Genomic DNA, 23,821 nt, shown 5'->3' with positions numbered 1-23,821 from the left:
GATTGGAGCTGCTAAGTGCATGGAGCAGGATCCAGCAGAAGCCACAGCTGTGCCCTTCAGACGGAGTTGGGTTGGAGGTGGCAGGGGAAAAGAGGGCCTTGGTGGCCCCCAAGACAGCAAGACCACAAATAGGGTTCCAATGGACCCACATGGGAGTGAGGAGCAAGAACAACTGAAAAAGGGGAGCCATTCAGAGGTCAGTGAGTCATATCAAGGGATCAGCACAGGGCCTGTCCTGTGGGTAGTGTTTGGAGCACAGGCAGTGGTGGAGACAGGCCCACCAGGAGAACAGTGGGACACAGCAATGACAGCCGACCTGCCCCCCAATCAGCGCAGGACCACTCAGAGACTGTTCGGTAATGCAGAATTGCATCGGGTGCAGTTTGATGAAAAAACTGAGGCCCAGATCAGAGTTTCTACACAACCCAGGTGCACCGGGTCTCTTGAGAACTGGAATTACCTACAAGGTCAACCATTAAACCCTTAGCTGCACAAAAACTTTTCCCTAGGGAAAAAGCAGCAAAGTAGTAATTTAGCTCAACCGCACAGCTCAAGTACTGGTTCCCACAGGAAGTTCCCGTTTTAGAAGTAAGCACAGTAGTCCACTGGTAAGATGGCGGTGGCTGCGGCGGTTGGCACGGAGTAGCTGAGGTGGAAAAGGGGGCCAATGGGCCTTAGGCAGCCAGGAAACTTGTAGATCTTCCTCTTGCCATCTCTTAAGGGAGGACCGCTGTTGTTGGCCGATCGTGGGGGCTGACCGCCACTTTGCCCTTGGCAGGAGAGGCTGCCTCATTTACAGGCAACAGCTTTGAACTATGGAGCAGGAAAAGAACTGTTTCTTAGCTGCAAAAGTGAGTCTCTAAACAGGGAACAAGCGCCGGGGCTGCTGGTGACGCTACCAGGATCCCGGAGGCCGGGGCCGCGCTGAAGGCGGCCAGCTGCCCTATTCAGGATTTGAGGTTTCAGGCCGGCATGAAACAAGATTCCTGGGAGCACTCGAGCCGCGCCACGGGACCAAGTGAGCAGCCCGAGGTGGCAGCAGCCAAGAACGGGGACGGCGACGACGCAGAGGCAGAGAGGGAGCCGCCCGACCAGGCACAGCCCTGTGAGTGATCCCGGCCCAGCCCTGCTCGAGGGCTGGACGCCGGCCAGGCTTCTGCCTGCCCCACCAGGCCACTCACCAGCCCCAGGGCTGCCTCCATTTTCTCAGGTGGTGGCAGCTCCGGCCCGGCTCGTCCAAGCCTGTCCTCCTCGCCTGGCTTGGATCCTCACTGAGCCTTCCCACTTGCTTGCCCAGGCGCGGGGCTTCCCAGGGCCTGCCCGCTGGCCTCCCCTCCCACTCCCCCCGTGATTCTCTGGTGGGGCTGGTGACATGTGGCGTCCCCGGCCAGTGTCGGGAGAGCAAGGAAGTACGAGCTGTGCTGACTGTCACTCCACCGCACCCTGTTACCGGGAGGCAGATACCATCTCTACGGCCACCAGTTCGAAAAAAGGCCTAACCGATTTCTGGTTAGGAATAGTGTAGTCGGAGAGATCCCAAGTCCTCTTGAACCTGCCGGAGAGCTGACTGCAGGCGGGCACCGGACTCGGTCCATGCCAGGGGGATTCAAAGGTGAACCGTGTGCTGTGGGCTCCTCCCCCGAGGAGCTCACACTCTGGTGTGGGAGATAAGACAAGTACACAAATAACCATGATACCAGGAGGAAAGTGATAAGTCCCCAGAAAGATCTACACAGTGCTACAAAGGCACCCAGAGCGACCGGTAGTCAGTGCCTACCAGAAACCTGGTAGATTTCCTGGGCGAGGCAGTACCGAGCAGGGTCTTGAAGGCCCAGGTGATAGACAAGGGTTGCAGAAGACACGTCCCAGCCCAGCCCAGTGCGCACAGAGTGGGGAGACGCTGGCTAGGGAGGCGAAGACTTGACAAAAACCACACACACTGTGGGGTCGCCACTGCGTCATCCAGCAGCCCGGGCCAGAGCACACGGAACAGGGATAAGTCCTGCACAGGAAGTGGAAGCTCAGCAGAGACTACACACCCTGCGGTACCGACCCGTGATCCAGCAGCCCAGCAGAGTCCAAGCTGACCAGAGAGGTGGCTCCCCGGAGAGGCCCAAGACCCGAGGAAACCACACACACAAGGCACTAGAGGCCAACTGAGCACACACGGAGGTAGCCATACCAAATTGGCAACCACAGCAACAGTTCAGTTAGTCAATAGTCTCAAACCAGTGGACTGTGAAACCCCCTGCCACAATGAATAAACATCAAAGAAAAGATACCAGAAATATGAAAAATCAAGAAAGTACACCACCAAAAGTTAATAAATCTCAAACTCTAGATCCTATAGAACAAGAAGCCCTTGAAATGACTGGCAAGGAATTTCTAGTGATAATTCTAAGGAAACTGAATGAGATACAAGAAAACTCAGCTAGACATCATGATGAAATGAGGAAAAGTATACAGAACCTGAAAGAGGAAATGTACAAGGAAATCAATGTCCTGAAAAAAATGTAGCAGAACTTGCTAAACTGAAGAAGTTATTCAGCGAAGTAAAAAACACAACAGAGAGTTTAACGAGCAGGCTTGTCAAAGTTGAAGAGAGAACCTCTGAACATGAAGATGGGCTGTTTGAAATAACACAAGCAGACAAAAAAAAAGAAAAAAGAATCAAAGACATTGAAGAAAATCTGAGAGAGATATCAGACACTCAAATATCCGAGTCATGGGTATTCCAGAAGGGGAGGAAAACGGAGATTGCATTGAAAACATATTCAACAAAATAATGACAGAAAACTTCCCAGGTATAGGAAAAATCACAGATCTTCAGATCCAGGAAGCTCAAAGATTTCCAAACATACTCAACCCAAAAAGGCCTTCTCCAAGACATGTTATAGTCAAATTGGCAAAACTCAAGAGACAAAGAGAGAATCTTAAAAGCTGTGAGAGGGGCCGAGCCCGTGGCGCACTCGGTAGAGTGCTGCGCTGGGAGCGCAGCGACGCTCCCGCCGCGGGTTCGGATCCTATATAGGAATGACTGGTGCACTCACTGGCTGAGTGCCGGTCACGAAAAAACGACAAAAAAAAAAGAAAAAGAAAAAGAAAAAAAAAGCTGTAAGAGAGAAGCGTCAAATCACCTATAAGGGAGCCCCAATCAGGCTAACTTCAGACTTTTCATCACAAACCCTAAAAGCTAGAAAGGAATGGGATGATATACTCAAAATACGGAACGAGAAAGATTGCCAGAAAATAATACTCTACCCAGCAAGGCTATCCTTCCGAAATGAAGGGCAAATAGTATACTTCTCAGACAAACAAAAACTGCGGGAGTTCAGTACCATATGACCACCCTTACAAGAAATCCTCAAGGGAGTACTTGGTTTGGTTCCTGAAAAATAACTACCACTGCCATAAAAACCCAAGAAAAATCAAAACCCACTAGTATAATAAAAATGGCATTCATGAAGAGAAAACAAACAAACAAAAACGCTATCTACAACCTAAGGAACCAACAAACACAGAAACCAAACAGTAAATCAGAAAGCAAGGAACAAAAGACACCTAAGACAACCAAACAACCAATAAAATGCTAGGAATAAATCAACACCTTTCAATAACAAGTCTTACACTGGGGAAGAGACTGCCTCTTTAGCAAATGGTGCTGGAAGAAGTGGATATCAATATGTAGGAGAATGAAACTAGACCCACACCTTTCACCATACACTAAAGTCAACTCAAAATGGACAAAAGAATTAAATACACACCCTGAAACAATAAAACTTCTTAAAGAAAACATAGGGGAGACACTTCAGGAAACAGGACTGGACACAGACCTCATGAATACGACCCCAAAAGCACGGGCAACTAAAGGAAAAATAAACAAATGGGATTATATCAAACTAAAGAGCTTCTGCACAGCCAAAAAAACAATTAACAGAGTTAAAAGACAACCAACAGAGTGGGAGAAATTATTTGCAAAATATACATCTGACAAAGGATTAATATCCAGAATATATAAGGAACTCAAAAAACTCTACAAGAAGAAAACAAGCAACCCAATTAAAAAATGGGCAAAAGAGCTAAGTAGGCATTTCTCTAAGGAAGATATCCAAATGGCCAACAGACATATGAAAAAATGCTCAACATCTCTTAGCATCCGGGAAATGCAAATCAAAACTACACTGAGATACCATCTAACCCCAGTTAGGATGGCTAAAATCCAAAAGACTCTGAACGATAAATGCTGGCGAGGTTGCGGAGAAAAAGGAACTCTCATACATTGTTGGTGGGACTGCAAAATGGTGCAGCCTCTATGGAAAATGGTATGGAGGTTCCTCAAACAATTGCAGATAGATCTACCATATGACCCAGCTATCCCACTGCTGGGAATATACCCAGAGGAATGGAAATCATCAAGTCGAAGGTATACCTGTTCCCCAATGTTCATCGCAGCACTCTTTACAATAGCCAAGAGTTGGAACCAGCCCAAATGTCCATTATCGGATGAGTGGATACCGAAAATGTGATACATCTACACAATGGAATACTACTCAGCTATAAAAATGAATGAAATACTGCCATTTGCAGTATGGATGGCATAACAACATGGATGGACCTTGAGAGAATTATATTAAGCGAAACGAGTCAGGCACAGAAAGAGAAATACCACATGTTCTCACTTATTGGTGGGAGCTAAAAATAAATAAATAAATTCACACACACACACACACACACACAAAAAAAAAAAAAAAAAAATACGTGAGGGCTGGAGAAGATATAACAACCACCATTACTTGAAGTTGATATGACAAGCAAACAGAAAGGACATTGTTGGGGGGGAGGGAGGAGAGGGAGGAAGGAGGGAGGTTTTGGTAAGGGGCAACAATAATCAACCACAATGTATATCGACAAAATAAAATTTAAAAAAATAAAAAATAAGTAAGCAAAGGACAAAAAATTAGTTCTGGCCCAGGCACACCGCCAGGGGACTTTGGACATGGAGCCAGGGACCGGACATCCGCACCCACAACCAGTCACAACACCAGTGCCTCGGGGCCCGTGGCATAGAGCTGGGGACCAAAAAACCCCACCCACAACCAGGCACACCCTAGTGCCAAGGAGCATGACAAAAACATCACTTCCATGTGGGTGGACCACCACAGCCACCACAGTAACCTCAGCTGCCGCAAAAGTGGCTAGACATCACAACCACCACACAGCTGGTTCATCAGCCACTGCAGTGCACTGACACAAGGAAAGTCACCAGCAGAGACCAAAGAAAAGAAGGTGTCTCTCTCCACAAAGCCCATTCCAGAGTGACAGAAGAAGCAACTGCTCTATGATAATATTGGGGGACCTGAACACACCTTTCAGCACTGGACAGATCATCCAGACAACAAATCAACATAGTAACCATTACTCTTTCAGAGGGAGAGAAGAAATCTAGGGTTATCAGTGGTGGGAGGGGGGGGTGGGGAGAGATTAGACAAGGGGCATAAATAAGTACAATTTGTAACAATATACATACTAGTAATATTAATTTGATCAACATATGTCAGTATTGAATCCCAAAAATATGTACAATCAATTATGATTCAATAAAGAAAAAGAAAATCTAGATATCATACAAGTATCTGCTCTAACCACAAAAGAATGAAGTTAAAAGTCAGTAACAAAGAAAACTGGGAAATTTACCACGTAATGAAAATTAACATACTTTTAAACAACTAATGAGTCAAAGAAGAAATTTTTTAAAAATACTTAAAGATAAACAAAAACAAAAGCACAACATACCAAAACTTGTGGAATGCAGAGAAAGCGGTGCTAAGAAAATTTATAGCTATAAATGCTTATGTTAAAAAAGAAAAAAGAGGCTACTGGTCAACATGGCGGAATAGACGGTCCCCAGTGTCACTCTCTCCCACAAATCAACCAATTTTCAACTATGTAAAAGCAACAACAACCAAGCTGGGGCCACCAGAGCTCAGGGGAAGAGAAGGAGAGACCTACGGAGTTCATGAAGGCAGGAGAAGCCACAATGAAAGAAAGAAAAAACCACTCTGACCATTTCGTGCCACTGCCACTTTAAGGCTGGAGCTGCTGAGTGCAAGGAGCAGGAGCCAGCAGAAGCCACAGCTGTGCCCTTCAGATGAAGTTGCTTGGAGGCAGCAGGGGAGAAGAGGGCCTTGGTGGTCCCCAGGCCAGCAAGACCACTAACAGAGTTCCCATGGACCCACACAGGAGTGAGGAGCCAGAACAACTGAAAAAAAGGAGGCACTCAGAGGCCAGTGAGTCATCGCAAGGGACTAGCACACAGCCTGTCCCATGGGAAGTGTTTGGAGCATAGGCAGTGGGGCCAACAGGCCCACCAGGGGAACACTGGGGCACAGCAAGGACAGCTGACCGGCACCTCAATCAGTGAAGGAACACTCAGAGACTGGTCAGGAATACAGAATTGCGTGGGGTGCAGTTTGATGAAAAGAATCAGACCCAGATCAGAGTTTCTACACAACCGGGGGAACCAGATCTTTGGAGAGCCTGAAGTACCTATAAAGTCAACCATTAAAACCTGAGCTGCACAAAAAGCCTTCTCTAGGGAACCAGCAGCAAAGCAGCAATTTTGCTAAACCACACAGCTCAAGTACTGGTCCCCAGAGAAAGTTCCCCATTCTAGAAGTTCTGGCCCAGGCTCACTGCCAGCGCCTTGGGGCCCTCCCAGAGTCCTGAGGCATAGAGCTGGGGACTGGACCACTCCCACAACCAGGCATACTGCCAGCACCATGAAGCATGCTAAAAACATCACCCCCATGTGGGTGGCCCACCACAGCCATCACAGTAACCACGGCTGCCATGAAAGTGACTAGACGCCACAACCACCACGCAGATGATCCAGCAGTCACTGGAGTGCACTGATAAAAGAACAGTCACCAGCAGGGACTAAAGTAAGGAAGAGGATGTCTCTCTCCACAAAGCTCATTCCAGAGTGACAGAAGAAGCATCTGTTCTACGATAATATTGGGGAAGCTGAACACACCTCTCAGCCTTGGACAGATCATCTAGACAACAAATCAACAGAGTAATCATTGCTCTTTCAAAAAGAGAGAAGAAATCTAGGGTAATTAGAGGGAGGAGGGGAGAAGGAGAGGGGGATGTAGAGAGACTGGAAAAGGGGCATAAAGAATAAGTATGATTTGTAACAATATATATGAAAGTAGTATTGATTTGATTAACATATGTCAACATTGAACCCAAAAAATATGTATGATCAATTATGATTTAATAAAAGAAATTTTTTTTAAAAAAGAGAAAAGATCTTGAATTAACAGCCAACTTTACAATTTAAGGGACTAGAAAAAGAACAAATTAAGCCCAAAGCCAGCAAAAGTAAGGAAATAATAAAGATTAGATAAATAAAATATAGAAAAACAATAGAGAAAATCAACAAAGCCAAAAGTTGGTTCTTCAAAAAGATCAACAAAATTGACAAACCTTTTGCTAGACTGATAAACCTTTCCCTAGACTGACCAACAAAGAAAAGACAGAAAACAAATTACAGGCGTACCTCGGAAATATTGGAGGCTCAGTTCCAGACCACCATAATAAAACAAACACCATAAAAAAAAGCAACTCACACAAATTTTTTGGTTTCTAAGTGTGTATAAATGTTATGTTTACACTGTACTTTAGTCTAAGTGTTCAATAGCATTATTTCAAAAAAAAATGTACATACCTCAATTTTAAAAATACTTTATTGCTCAAAAATGTTGGGAAAATGGCACCAACAGACTTGCTTGATGCAGAATAGCCACAAACTTTGAACTTGTAAAAAATGCAGTATTTGTGAAGCTCAATAAAGTAAAGCCCAATAAAACAAGGTACATCTGTACTAAAATCAGGAATGGGAGTAGGGACATTACCAATTCTACAGGAAAAAAAAGGATTATAAGATAGTACTATGAATAATTACAAGCCAGCAAATTGGATAATCTGAAAGAAATGGATAAATTCCCAGAAACACAAAAACTACTAAGACTCATTTACGAAGAAATGAAAAATGTGAACAGACCAATAAATAATAAGTAATAATAATGAGTAAGGAGACTGAATCAATATCAAGAACCTCCCAGCAAAGAAAATCCTAGGACCAGATGGCTTCACTGTAGAGTTCTACCAAACATTTAAGGAAGAATTAATACCAATCCTGAAAGATTTCCATACAAAAAATGAAAGAGGAACTCCTTCTGAACTCATTCTATAAAGCCAGCATTACCTTGATAACAAAGTTGAAGACACTACAAGAAAAGAAAACTACAGACCAATTTCCATTTATGAGCACTGGTGTTAAAAATCCTCAACAAACCACTAGCAAACCAAATTTAACAGCACATTTAAAAACGGTATACACCATGACCAGTTACAATTTATTCCTGGAATACAAGGATGGTTCAACATATAAAAAACAATCAACATAATACATCACATTATCAGAATGAAGAACAAAACTGTATGATCAATCTCAATTGATAAAGGAAAAGCAATGGATAAGATTCAGCACCCTATAATGAGAAGAACACTCAACAAACTAGGAAGAGGAGTAAACTACCTCAGCATTATAAAGGCCATGTATAAACCGCTCAGAGCTAACATCATATTCAATGGTAAAAGACTGAAAGATTTCCCTCTAGGATCAGGAACAAATCCAAAGATGCCCATTCTTGCCACTTCTATTCAACATAGGACTGAAAGTCCTAAGCAGAGCAATTAGGCAAGAAAAGGGGAAAAAAACACATCCAAACTTGAAAGGAAGAAGTAAAATTATCTCCATTCACAGATGACATGATCATGTATGTAGAAAACTCTAAAGATTACATACACACACACACACACACACACACACACACAAAAAAAAAAAAAACCTGTTAGAACTAGTGAATGAATTCAGCAAAGTTACAGGGTACGAAATCAACAAACAAATATCAATTATGCTTCTACACACTAACAATGAATAATCCAAAAAGGAAATTAAGAAAACAATTCCACTTACAATAGCATCAAAAGAATAAGATACTTAGGAATAAACCTAACTAAGGAGGTGAAAAACTTTTACACTGAAAACTACAAAACACTGCTGAAAGAAATTAAAAACAGAAATGCATTTTAAAACATCCATGTTCATGAATTAGAAGATATAATATTGTTAAGATTTTCATACAACCCAAAGCAATCTACAGATTCAATATAACTATCAAAATCCCATTATCATTTTTTTGCAGAAATAGAAAAATCCACCCTAAAATTCAAATGGAATCTAAACAGACCCAGAAAGCCAAATCGATTTGGAAAAAAAAAAATTAGAGAACTCAAATTTCCTGATTTCAAAATATATTACAAAGCTACAGTAATCAATACAGGTGTGATACTGGCACATAAAAACAGACATATAGACCAATGGAATAAAATAGAGAAACCAGAAATAAATCTTCACATATATGGTTAAATGACTTTCAATAAGGGTGCCAAGACCACTCAATGGGGAAAGGACAATCTTTTCAACAAATGATGTTGAGAAAACTAAATATTCACATGCAAAAGGATAAAAAAGAACCCTTGCCTTACACCATATATAAGAGATAACGCAAAATGATCAAAGACCTAAACATAAGACCAAAAACTATAAAACCCTTAGAAGAAAATACAGGGGGAGAGCTCCCTAATATTGGGCATTGCAATACGTATTGGATATAACACCAAAATCACAGGAAACAAAAGCCAAAATAGACAAATGGGACTACCCCAAACTTAAAAAGTATCAAAGGACACAGCCAACAGAGCAAAAAGGCAACGTAAGGAATGGAAGAATATATCTACAAATTGTACATCTCAAAATGGGTTAATATCTGTAATACACAAAGAACTCTTACACTTCAACAACAAAAAACCAAATAACCCAGTTTTTAAAATGGGCAAAGGACTTAAATAGACATTTCTCCAAAGACAAAATACAAATGGCCAACAAGCATATGAAAAGATGTTCAACATATCTAATCATCACAGAAATGCAAATCAAAGTCACAATGAGATATTATTTTACACCCATTAGGATGGCTGACATCAAAAAAACAAGTGTTAACAAAGATGTGGAGAAACTGGAACCCTCATGCCCTGTTGGAGGGAGTATAAAATGGTGTGGTATAATTGCTGCAGAAAATAGCACAGAGGTTCCTCAAAAAAAGAAAATAGAACCACCATATGAACCAACACTCCCCCTCTTTTGGACATATATCCAAAATAATTGGAAGCAGAGTCTCAAAGAGATATTTGCACACCCAAATGTCAATCAATGGATGAATGGATAAACAAAATGTCGCATATATATATAACGGAATATAATTCGGCCTAAAACAAAGGAAATGCTGTCACATTCTACAATATGGATGAACATTTTTTCTCGTATAGAAACAGAAAATAGAATGGTGGTTACCAATGGCTAGGGGGAAGAGAAATAGATGAGTTGTTGCTTAATGGGTGTAGAATTTCAGTTTCGCAAAATGAAAAAGTTCTGTAAATCTGTTTTACAACAATGTGAATATATTTACAATTACTGTACACTTAAAAATGGTTAAAGTGACAAATATTATGTGTTTTTACTGCAATCAAAATGCATTAAAAAACAAAGTACTATGAACCATATGCCAACAAATAGGATAACCTAGATTAAATGGACAAATTCCTAAAAATAAAAAAGCCTATCAAGACTTAATCACAAAAAAATAGAAAATCTAAATACCTACAGCAAAAAAAAAAAAAAAAAAAGAAGACAACCCTGGATCTGATGTCTTCGGTGGTAAATTCTATCAAACATTTAAAGAAGAACTACATCAATCCTTCTCAAACTCTTCCTAACTCATTCTATGAGGCCAGCATTGCCTTAATACCAAAGGCAGATAAAAAACACTACAAGAAAACTACAGACCAATATCCATCATAATCATTGCCAGTATTTGGTTGAGGATTTCTGCATCAAACAGAATTTAGCAGCATATGAAATGGATTATACACCATGACCAAGTAGAATTTATTCCTGGAATACAAGGATGGTTCAACATATGAAAAAGTCAACACAATACACCAATTAACAGAATGAAGGAAAAAAAGTACATGATCATCTCAACTGATACAGAAAAACCATTTGAAAAAATTCAATACCCTTTCCTGATTTAAAAAAAAAAAAAAAGCAGCAAATTAGGAATAGGAGGTAACTACCTAAACGTAATAAAAGCCACATATGAAAAATCCACAGATAACACACACAATGGTGAGACAAAGTTTTTCCACTAAGATCAAGAACAAAAGAAGGACGCCCATTTTTGCCACTTCTACTCAACACAGTACTGAAAGTTCTAGCCAGGCAAGAAAAGAGAAATGAAAGACATCCAAATTGGTTAGGAATAAGTAAAATTAGGAGCTTCTGGACAGCTGAATACAAGTAGGTACCTGGACGACACACCAGAGAGAGCTTTCCTCCATACATTGCCCTAGGAATCTTCTTCATCTGGCTGTTCATCTATATCCCTTAGTTTCTTCCTTGGATCATTTTTCTTCTTCTTGAAGTACAATCTTTAGAACTTTAATGGAAACTTGTAGTAATGGTACCTGTGGATGTCCTCAACCAGGATCACTTTTATATTTTCATTTTATCTATAAATATTTTAGTATATATTTTTTAAAAAATAAAACTATCTCTGTGTGCTAATGACATAATCTCATATACAGAAAACTCTAAAGAATCTGCACTGAAAAAAAGTTACAACTAATCAAAGAACTCAGCAAAGTGGCCCAATAAAAAAAACCACAAAAATCAGTCACATACCTATACACCAACAATGAATAATCCTAAAAAGATATTAAGAAAAAAAATCCACTTACAATAGCATCAAAACAAATAAAATATTTAGGAATTAACTTAACCAAAGAGGGGAAAGACTTGTGCAATGAAAACCACAAAACACTGTTGAAAAAAAAAATAAAGACGACATCAATAAATGGAAAGACATCTCATATTCATGGACTGGAAGACTTAATATTGTTATGATGACAATATTGCCCAAAACAATCTACATACAGATTCTCTGTAATCCTTATTATAATCCCAACAACATTCTTTGCAGTAATAGAAAAATCTATCCTAAAATGCATGTGGAAATCTCGAGGCACTCCAAATAGCCAAAATAATCTTGAAAAATAAGAATAAAGTTGGAGGACTCGAGGGCAGGCGAACAGGGGGCAGATGGACATCCTGGGATCCCAAAAGTGGCCTGGCCAGCAGAGCAGGGGTCTGCAGACACCAGGTCTGTTCTCAGAGCGACGGGCCGCAGAGACTGAGCTGCTGCCACGATTGGAGACTTATTCATCTATAATCACAAGAGGGAGGTGTCTACCAAGATTATATCAGGAGTAACACATGGGTGCCTTTCAGGCCAGTGTTATTCACGGTCAGCAGCAGGTGCACAGCCCAATCACCAACATGAAGAAGCACCAGCTTCTTTCATGTTAAGTGGTCCAACATGTGGCTGGCAGCTGTCACCAAGCAGAATGTCAACTCTGCCACGGTCTTCGAACGCCTCTATAAGATGTATCACAAAATAGCTGCCTACTTTGGCAAGATCAGCAAGGAAAACATCAAGAACAATTTTGTGCTCATACATAAGCTGCCAGATAAGATCACAGCCTTTGCCTACCCTCAGAACTCTGAGACAGGTGTGCTGAAAACCTTCATCACCCAACAGGGAATCAAGAGTCAGCATCAGACAAAAGAAGAGCAGTCACAGATCACCAGCCAGGTGACTGGGCAGATCAGCTGGGGGCAGGAGGGCATCAAGTATCACCGAAACAAACTCTTCCTGGATGTGCTGGAGAGTGTGAACCTGCTCATGTCCCTGCAGAGGCAGGTGCTTGAGGGCCCAGGTGTCGGCCTGGGTGGTGATGAAGAGCTACCAGAGTGGCATGCCTGAGTGCAAGATTGGGATGAATGACAAGACTGCCACTTAAAAGCAGAGCAAAGGCGCTGCTGATGAAACAATCAAGAGTGGGAAGCAATCAACTGCCATTGATGACTGCACCTTCCAGCATTGTGTGCAACTCAGCAACTGTGACTGACGCAGCATCAGCTTCATCCTACCAGATGAAGAGTTTGAGCTTATGAGGTATCGCACCATCAAGGACATCATCTTTCCTTTCTGAGTGATCACACTAGTGCAGGAAGTGGGACACATCAAACTGGAGGTCAAGGTGGTCAACAAGTCCAACTTCAAACCCTCACTGCTGGATCAGAAGACTGAGAAGAGGATCCCAACGCCACTGAACACAAGTGGGGTGCAGGTAATCTGCATGAAGGGGAAAGCCAAGTACAAGGCCAGTGAGAAAGCCATCATGTGGAAGATCAAGCACATGGCAGGCATGAAGGAACTGCAGATCAGCACAGAGATTGAGCTTCTGCCTACCAGTGACAAGAAGAAATGGGCTCAACCCCCATTTCCATGAACTTTGAGGTGCCATTCGCGCCCTCTGGCCTCAAGGTATGCTACTTGAAGGTGTATAAATCGAAGGTGAACTACAGCAACCATGATGTCATCAAATGGGTGCACTACATTGGCCGCAGTGGCATTTATGAAACCCACCACTAGCCCACTTCCCCACCCAACCTCCTCCACAGGTCCAGATGCCCCCCAGCTACCACCACACATCAGTGTCTCCTCCTCCTTCCTGCTTTGCTTCCTTCCCTTTGCACCAGCCCCTGAGTATAGATCTGCACCAACTACATGAGGAGTGGGACTGGTGTAGTAGTCCCTGGGTTCCCTTGGCAGGGTGGTTTCTGGGGTTCCTGCTCTTCCATCCATCTGTGTCTGTCCTGGCCTAGTACCAGGCTCTGAGTTCTGTGACCAAAGCCAGGTATATCCCCTCTCCTCCCTACCCCTGTGGCCACAAAACTGGAGTGGGAGAGTTGGCCGCCCCTCACCTCAGAGCTCCCCCAAAGGCCAATAACCAGTAACGAATCCCCAGCCTTCAATCCCTACTCTGCTTTGGGATAGTGTGAGCTTCATTTTGTACACATGTGACTTCATCCAGTTATAAATCCAATAATTCTGTGGGGTTGCGGGGGAGCTGGAGGACTCAACTTCCTGATATTAAAACTTACTACAAAGCCACAGTAATAAAAAATAATGTAGTACTGGCATAAAGACAGACAAATAGACCAATGAAACAAATAAAAATCCCAGAAATAAACCCCTGTACAAATGGTCAAATGATTTTCAACAAGAGTGCCAAGACCAATCAATGGGGAAAAAACAGTCTCTTCAACAAATGGTGCTGGGAAAACTGAATATCCACATACAAAAGAATGAAGTTGGACCCTTACTGACCACCACTACAAAAATTAACTCAAAATGGATCAAAGACCTAAAATGAATTGAAGAGCTAAAACTACAGAACTCTTAGAAGAAAACATAGAGGGAAAGCTTCATGACAAGAGATCTGGCCATGATTACTTGGAAGGCTAAGGGTAGAGGTATGGAAGATAGATGGAAGAGGATAGCAATGGGTCTGTCTCCCATCCCGACCACAGAGACAATAAATTATTAGAGAGATACAGGCTGAGGAGTTGAAGAACCTTTCTCTCAAAGAATTTGAGACCCAGGAACACAAGCAGTACACACAAGCAGTTCTAGCACTGTCTTAGGGTCCAAGTGTCACTAATCCTGGTTACAAAGGCAGTTTTGGGAATTGTTAGTAATAAAAATGTATATAAGACTGGAAGGAAAAGGACTATTAACACAACACTAAGTTCTAATTTCAGAACATATTTCTATGATTTACCTAAAAAAATGAAGCCCAAGGTGTTAATCACATTTACGTTATGAACTAATAAAATATAATTATCATTTCCTCAATCAATAATCTATTTCCAACTTAAAATCTCCAAATACCACAGAGAAAAATACTCTCGTGTGTATCTAAGTTAATAAGGTCATTGTATAGCAATAATACCTACTAAAACACAACATTTTCTTACTGAAATTATATATAAACTGATCTCATGTGAGGAAAGATAAATACATTTATTTTACTGAAGAGGCGAATAGAAGGTAGTTAAGTGATTTGTTCACGATCACAGGTTTTCTATGTTAGAAATAGTATTGCCTAGTTCTTCTGGTAAATAAATTCCATTATTCTTTTATCATCCAGTTTTTCTGAATCTAAAACCACTCTTATACTCCTCCATTTACCTTACTACAATACCCTTTTCCCTTGATCACGGTTTCCCTTCAACGGTTCCTCACTGTCCACAAAACAAAGGCCAAACTCCCTACTATGACATTCAGAGTCCTTCACACTCTCAGCCAAACCTATCTTCCCAATCTTCTCCCAATGCCACAGGACTTGGTCTACTCCCAGTCGTCCAAAAACACCTTACACAAATCTGTCTTTCGTACTTCACTGTTTCTTGCTGCCTAGATCTCCTCTCACGCTTATCTTCGCTCACAAAATCCTATTCACTCATCAAGACTCAGTCCTACTTCCACTCTTAGGAATGCTGTCTTGTGCCACCAGACTCTGGACACCTACAGCACATTCTATTTCTACCTGTTCTACATGTTTGACATTTACGATAGCTTTGTGCGTATGGTATGTATGTGCATCAGGAAGACTTATCTCCTTACTGCTCTGTATACCCAGCATCCCTAACCCTCACCTTTTACAAAAACTCTCCCATTCTACATGATTTCAGTGGGGCTGTCAACTGGAACCCCTCCACAATAAGTGGTCATGTGAAGACTGGGCCATAACATTCATTCCCTGAAGTTCTCCTGAAAGGAAATAGCTCTTTCCCATTCCATCACACGCTGCAAGGATGTAACCACAGAGCTGCCAGGAGATATGTTCTCCAATAATGGAAGGAGTAAATTTAAAAAGAAGCTAATGAGTGTAAGAAAGACCCCCCCCCCAACACATAGACGCCAAGATATAAAATGGAAACATAGAGGTCCTGATGCCTTAAGCCCCTGATTCCCGTCTATTCTGATGCCAGACCCATTCCTGCCTTTTTCAGTTACATAAACCAATAAATACCCCCTTCTGCTTCAGTTTGAGATAGATTTTTGTCAACTACATTTGAAAGAACCCTGTCAAACTCCCCAACTAGATTATAAACTCAAGAACAAGAAAATGCTTGTTTCAGGCTGGCCTGTGGCTCACTTGGGAGAGTGTAGTACTGGTAACACCAAGGCCAAGAGTTCGAATCCCTATATAGGGATGGCCAGTTAGCTCACCTGGGAGAGCATGGTGCTGACACCACCAAGTCAAGGGTTAAGATCCCCTTACCGGTCATCTTTAAAAAAAAGAAAAAGAAAAAGCTTGTTTCTTCCATTAAATCTTACAAATAGTAGGCATCCAACAAATATTTCTTGACTGATTCCTATTCTCTGGTGGACGTATACTAGACTCAGTGACATGGGAGAAAAAGCCCTTAAAGGAAATTAGGACCTGAATTCAACATCCAAATAGCCAAACTGTGACCCTGAGTAAGTTACTGTACTTCTCTGACTTTGGTGATGCCAGCTGAAAAACAAATAGGCTGAACTACATCATTATGGTACCTTTTAAATCTAAAATTCCATGACTATATTATTCTTAGCTAAAAATTCTTGTCTACTGGCATTGTTTCAAGTACAATCTTCATAAAATGCATCTTCTAAAATCTAATTTTCACAATCCTCTAGATTAAAGGTCTTGAAAGTAGGGAGACCTGTATTTTCTTCCTTCATTGTTTCCCTGTGCCTAGTAGTACATACCAGATCTTCAATGCATGTCTACTGAATCAATAAAAGAATTATAAATGAGCTATCATAACTTTCCAGTTAGACTTACATTTTTAACTCCATGTTACTACCTACATTTCATTACCTTAAAAAAACAACTTCTCCTCTACTCTTGCCAAGAAACAAAGTATAACTTTAATTTCCCTCTTGTGGTCAATATAACAGCTATGGTTGATACCACCTTGCCAATCTACATAACACGTGCAGTGGATTGAATTATGTCCCCCCAAAACTCACTGAAGCTTAAATAGTATCCCCCAAGTTTTATGTGTTAGAAACATAGCCCCCATAGAAAGACAGATTCCTGGACAGTGTCTAATGGCCTGGCTCATTGGTGAGAGGTCTGGAAGTAAAACAACCAGAAGATCAGAGCCAAGGCTATGTGGGATAGAGGCTTGTGGATGGACACATGGGAGTGGGAACAATGTGTGAAGATGTCTGTATCACACTTTAACGCCCACCAGAAAGCATCCAACAGAAGAACCACTGAATAATAAAGTAAACAAAATGAAAAAAAAAAAAAAGGTGGAGAGGAAGATGGGGGGGGAATTCCACTCTACAGATAAATACAAAGCTTTCATTAAGAATAGTGATCCTAATACTACTGACAAAATAATGGCTAACATACTGGGCTTTTTATGTGCTGGGCAATATTTGAAGCATTTTAAGACTTTAATGTATTTCCTCTCACAACAGCCAGTGAGATGGTTCTGTTGCTACAGACAGCACAGCTGGGAAGTAGCAGAGCTGAAACCAGAATGTAAGAGGTCTGATTTCACAGTCCAAATACTCATATGGTTCTTTATACATGCCCAGAACTCCTTCAGGTGTTTTACATATGCTAACTCACTTAATTAGCCACCCTGCTACATTGGTGCTATTATAAATCAATAAGTCTATAGATATTAATGGGAAGAAAAAGAAACAAACTTAGCCCCCAATGTGACTGTTAAGAGGGTAGGAAACCCTATTATGGTAATTGAAAGGTGTAGCCTTGAAGAGGTGATTAGATTGTAGGATTAAAAATGGTGGTCAGATGACTGGATAAAGAAAATGTGGTATATATACACAATGGAATACTACTCAGCCATAAAAAAACGAAATTCTGCTATTTGCAGCAACATGGATGAGTATGGAGAAAATTATGTTAAGTGAAATAAGCCAAAGAAACAGAAATATTGCATGTTCTCACTCATAACTGGCTGCTAGGAAGGAAGGAACACAGAGAGGGAGGGAAGGAGGGAAAAAGGAAGGAATGAAGGAAAGAAAGAAAAGACCACAACAATACACTGAACATTCAGAAGGAGAGAACAAACCCAAGGATACTAAAGATGTGGGAGGAAGAGAGGGGGTTTGAGAAGTGATAGGTCAGGCAAAGGGCATAAAGAAATATCACGATTTGTAAGAATGAATATGCTAATAATAAATAAACATTTAAAACAAAAAGAAAAAAATGGTGGTCAGAGGTGTCGTTCTGAGGGCTTTGAAAGAGAGAGTCTGTATCTCACTCTCCGCCCTCTCTCTGCTCCACCATTTCACAATATGATACCCTGCCATCACTGAAGTCACCACTAGAGAAAGCCTTCACCACATGTGTTTCCTGGACTTTGGACTTCCTAGCCTCTGAAACTGTAAACAATAAATTTTGCTTTCTTATAAATTGCCTAGTTCCAAGTATTTTGTTATAAGCAACAGAAACAGACTAATACAACATAATCTCAATACTATCTTTATCCTACATCCACCCACTCCATCTCCTTATCACCACTAAAAATCATTTCAAATTCTCTATTTTCAGAGAGGAACTGTTCTTCAAAAATTTCATGAGTTCCTTTCTCCCAACTTTGGAATTTATCTTTTTTCAGATGGTGTCTATGTAGTGAATAATTAGGGAGTCTACAACTAGAATAGAACATCCCTAAGTGAATGTAGAATAGGAGAAAAACATTCTATAATGTTCACCCTGTAGGTGAATTGTAAAATGTGTGAAAACCATTCTATAATGTGTTGAATCAAGAAGATTAGACTGACTTTAAACAACTTATTAAATGCAACTTTTAAATCATTTTAATTAGCTTAGTGGAATCGGGGGGGAAACAAATGTCTCTGGGTGGTGAGGTTTGGACTAAATTTTTTTCTTTTTACTCATCTGCTATTTTTCCCACAATAACCACATGTTAACTTGTGCAGTTTTAACTTATTCTTTAGAACTACTTAAATAAGGTTTTAGTATCTTGACCATGAATAGTAAATAATATAGTAAGAAAGAACAAATCAGGACCGGGAAAGAACACAGAACTACTAGCAAAATGGGGGTGTGAATACGAAGAAGCAGGAAAAGATAAAATGCCCATATTCAAATAATGTACACTTTTACAGATACAAACACATACAGCAGAGCCATGAATAAGTGGTAGCTTTGGCTAAGTGAAATGGAAACTAATCTTGCCACAACAGAAAGAAAAAAATGAGTATGAAAAGTCCGCTACTAGGATCATACCGAATGGTGAAAAACAAAGTTTTTGCCCTAAGATCAGGTACAAGACAAAGATACCTGCTTTCACCTATTCAACATAATAATGGAAGTTCTACCAGAGCAATTTGGCAGGAAAAGGAAACAAAAGGCATCCAAATTGGACAGGAAAAAAATTACCTATATAAACACAACGGAATACTACTACACTTTAAAAAAAAAAGGATATCCTATCATTTGCAGCAAAGTGAATGAAAATGAAAACTATCATGTTAAGTGAAGTAAGTTAGGTACAAAAAGACAAATACCACATGACATCACTCATGTGGAATCTAAAAAAAAGCGGTTGTCATAGAAGTAGAGTAGAATAATGGTTACAAGAGGCAGGGAGGGGGCTGAAGGGGTGGGGTCAGGGGAGGAAAAGTGGTGAACTAATAGGTACAAAACTGTGCTATCTACAGTAAGTGAATCATTGTGCAGTATATGCACGTACTGAAACAACACACTGTGCTCCACAAATATGTACAAGTAAATGTTTAAATATTTTGAAAAAATAAAAATAAAAAATTGTTTTTAAAGTGAACGAAAAACTGAAAAAAATTTACTTACCTGTAAAATGGCTACAATAACAGGGAGTTTTAAGGATAAAATGAAATAATTCAAGTTAAAGAGCTTATTAGGATAGTGTCTGGAACTTTTCTGGCACTCATTAAATGTCAGACATTAATGTCTGAAGTAGGGACATTCAGGGCTTCTGCTTAAGGCAAGGCCTTTACATTGAATGTTGGGAATTTAGTATTCACAAGTTACTCGTTTGCTTTTTGGTCCTTTTGAACTCTGTTTCCTTGGGAGAGAACATAGATTCAGTTTTGATGGCCTGCACTCCTGGTTAGTACAGAGGTCACATCACTACCATTCCCTAGAGGTGCTGCTGGGCAGGGGCATTTTGTCCCTTCATCCAGATACTAGTCTCTCGGATTTGACATTCCTCTCCCTGGGTTAAGGATGGGTCGTCATTACAGCCTACTAGGACTGCCTTCTGTGATGCTACTCCTCAGACCTGGTGATTGTAAAAACCTTATAAAAACAGAAAGCCCCCAGGGCTAGATCATTCTGTCTAGTGCTGCCTGAAACAAGCCTACATCCAAGATTCCTGGATCTTGTCTCATAATTCCAGCCAAAAACTCCATGGATCCTGTTTGCCCACTGATTTCCTTCAAAAGGGATTTTGTACATCAGTTATTCTTAACATAGTAGGGATGAGATAGAGGAAAGTATAGTGTATAAAGGCAGCAGTACCATAATATATTTGGTACATCTGGAAAACAAAAACATTTGAAATAGGGGAAAAAAAATTATCTCTCTTTGCAGTTGCATGACATAAAATCAACACGTAAAAATCAGTTGTATTTGTATACACTAGCAATGAACAATATGAAAAGAAAATTAAGAAAACAGTTCCATTTACAATAGCATCAAAAATAAAATACTTAGGTATAAATTTAACCAAAAGGTGAAAAACTTGTACATTGAAAATTACAAAACACTGCTGAAAAACTTAAAGAAGACCTAAATAAATGTGAAGAATTCCATGTTCACTGATTGGAAAATAACACTGTTAAGATGACAATACTGCCCAAAGAAATCTACAGATTCAGTTCCCAACAGCATTCTTTGCAGAAATAGAAAAATTCATCCTGAACTTCATATGGAATCTCAAGGGACCCCTAACAGCTAAAACCATCTTTAACAATAAGATTATCATTTTTCAAATAATTTTCCAAACAAAATGTTGGAAGACTCACACTTCAGATTTTTTAAACTTACTACAAAGTTACAGTAATAAAAACAGTATGGAACTGGCATAAAAACAACTATAGAGACCAATGGAATAGAAGAGAGAGCCCAGAAATAAGCACTCAAATACATAGTCAAATGATTTTTGACATGGGAGCCTAGATCATTCAATGGGGAAAAGAAAGCCTCTTCAATAAATGGTTCTGAGACAACTGGATATCCACAAAGAACGAAGCTGGATACTTACCTTACACCACATACAAAAATTAACTCAAAATGGATCAAAGACCTAAACATAAAAGCTAAAACTAGAAAACTCTTACAAAGTAAAACATACAGGGAAAGCGTCAAGATATTGCATTTGATCACAATTTCTTGGCTATGACACCAAAGGCATAGCCAACAAAAAAAAAATAAATTAGACTTCATCAAACTCGAAAATTTTTGTACATCAAAGAACACTAATAACAAAATGAAAAGGCAAACTACAGAGTGCAAGAAAATACCTGCAAACCATTTATCAGAAAAAGGTTTAAAATCCAGAATATATAAAGAACTCCTACACTACAACCCAAAAACAAAAAATAAAAAAATGATTTTAAAATGGGCAAAGGGGGCCGACCCCGTGGCTCACTCGGGAGAGTGCGGCGCTGGGAGCACAGCGGCGCTCCCGCCACAGGTTCGGATCCTATACAGGTATGGCCAGTGTGCTCACTGGCTGAGCGTGGTGTGGACGACACCAAGCCAAGGGTTGTGATCCCCTTACCGGTCAAAAAAAAAAAAAAAATAGGCAAAGGATTTGAACAGACATTTTTCCAAAGAAAACACACAAATGTCCAATAAGCACATGAAACATTCTTAACATTACTAATCTGGGAGTGATGGAGCCTAATGCAAATTTGGTCTGTGCAGAGGGCAGTTTCCCTTCTGGGTGGGTGCATGTAGATGGGACATCTTATACTACTGCAACTATCTTGTCATGAGGAAAGCTTGGAAGGGAGGGGGTTTTGTTTTGCTTTTTGGTAGAGAGATGGAAAGAAGTACTTAAGGATGTTTGGAGCAGGGAAGGAAACTTTTGAAAAGAAAAATTTTTGATGCATTTAAACTACTGAAATACTTAAGCTCTAGTGGGCCAGTGGTACATGATTATAGGTAATGATACTGTGTGGTTAGGAAATTGCAAATCAAAACCACAACGAAATACCACTTCATGCCTATGTGGAATGCTAATAACAAAAATCAGAAAATAACAAGTATTGGGAAGAATGTGGGAAAATTGGAATCCTTGTGTATTTATGATGGGAATGCGAAATTGTGCAGCCACTGTGGAAAACAGTATGACAGCTCCTCAGAAAAGCTAAACATAGAATTACTGTACAATCCAGCAATTCCACTTCTAGATATATACCCAAAGGAATACAAAACAAGGAGTTGAACAGGTGTTAGTATGCCAATGTCCACTGAAGCATTATTCACAATAGCCGAGAGGTGCAAACAACCTAAGTGTCCATCAACAGATGAATGCATAAACAAAATGCAGTACACACATATAATTAAATATCATTCAGCCACAGAAGGAATGAAGTTCTGATACACGCTATAACATGGATGAGCCTTGAGGACATGCTAAGTGAAATAAGTCAGATGCAAAAGGACAAATATTGTATGACTCCATTTATATGCAGTACCTAGAATAGTCATAGAGACAGAAAGTAGAATAGTGGTTTCCAGTGGCTGGGGGAGAGGAGAAATGGGGAATTACTGTTTAATGGGTACAGAATTTCAGTTTGGGGTGATGAAAAAGTTCTGGAGAAAGACAGTGGTAATGGTTGTACAACAATGTGAATGTACTTAATGCCATGGAACTGTACCCTTAAAAATAGTCAAAATGGCAAACTTTATGTTATGTATATTTTGCCACAATAACAAAATTTGAAACAACCATAGGGGAAAAGCTTCAAGACCATGGATTTGGCAATAGTTTAAGTATGACAACAAAAGCACAAAAAACAAAAGAAAACTTAGATAACCTGGACTTCTTCAAAATTACAACTTTCATACATCTGAGACACTACCAAGAGAGTGAGAAGAACCCCCAAAGACTGAGAGAAAATATTTGCAAATCACCTATCTGGTAAGGAATTAATATCCAGAAAATATAAAAAACTCCAACTCACAACAAAAACAACCCAATTTCAAAATGAGCAAGAAAGACTTGAACAGACAATTCTCCCCCCAAAAAATAAATAGATAGCAAATAAGCACATGAAAAGATGCTCAGCATCACTAATCATTAGGGAACTGCAACTCAACACCACAATGAGATACAATTTCACACCCATTAGGGTGGCTATCATCAAAAAAAAAAAAAAGTGGAAAACAAGCAGTGTTGGTGAAGATGTGCAGGAACTGGAACCCTTGTGTGTTGCTAATGGGAATGTAAAATGGTGCAGCTGCCATGGAAAACAGTTTGCAGATTTTTGAAAAAGTTAAACATGGAATTACCATATGATCCAGCAATTCCAATCCTAGGTATATACCCAAGAAAACTGAGAAAGGCACTCAAATAGATACCTGCACACCAATGTTCACAGCAGCTTTATTCACAGTAGCTAAAAGGTAGAAAACAATCCAAGTGTACTGTACATCAACAAATGAAAAGACAAAGAAATGT

General features: G+C 40.3%; 1 protein-coding gene and 1 pseudogene across 1 annotated transcript in view; one reads left to right on the top strand and one right to left on the bottom strand.

Moving 5' to 3' along the window:
* Positions 1-23,821, bottom strand: part of MAPKAPK3 (MAPK activated protein kinase 3) — a 109,997-nt gene that overhangs the window by 20,122 nt on the left and 66,054 nt on the right. The gene's annotated exons all lie outside the window — the stretch shown is intronic.
* Positions 973-13,682, top strand: LOC134390101 (AP-2 complex subunit mu-like; annotated as a pseudogene).

Source organism: Cynocephalus volans, chromosome 11, assembly GCF_027409185.1.
Source record: "Cynocephalus volans isolate mCynVol1 chromosome 11, mCynVol1.pri, whole genome shotgun sequence".
Taxonomy (NCBI): Eukaryota; Metazoa; Chordata; class Mammalia; order Dermoptera; family Cynocephalidae; genus Cynocephalus; species Cynocephalus volans.
This window is presented reverse-complemented; position numbering and strand designations above follow the sequence as displayed.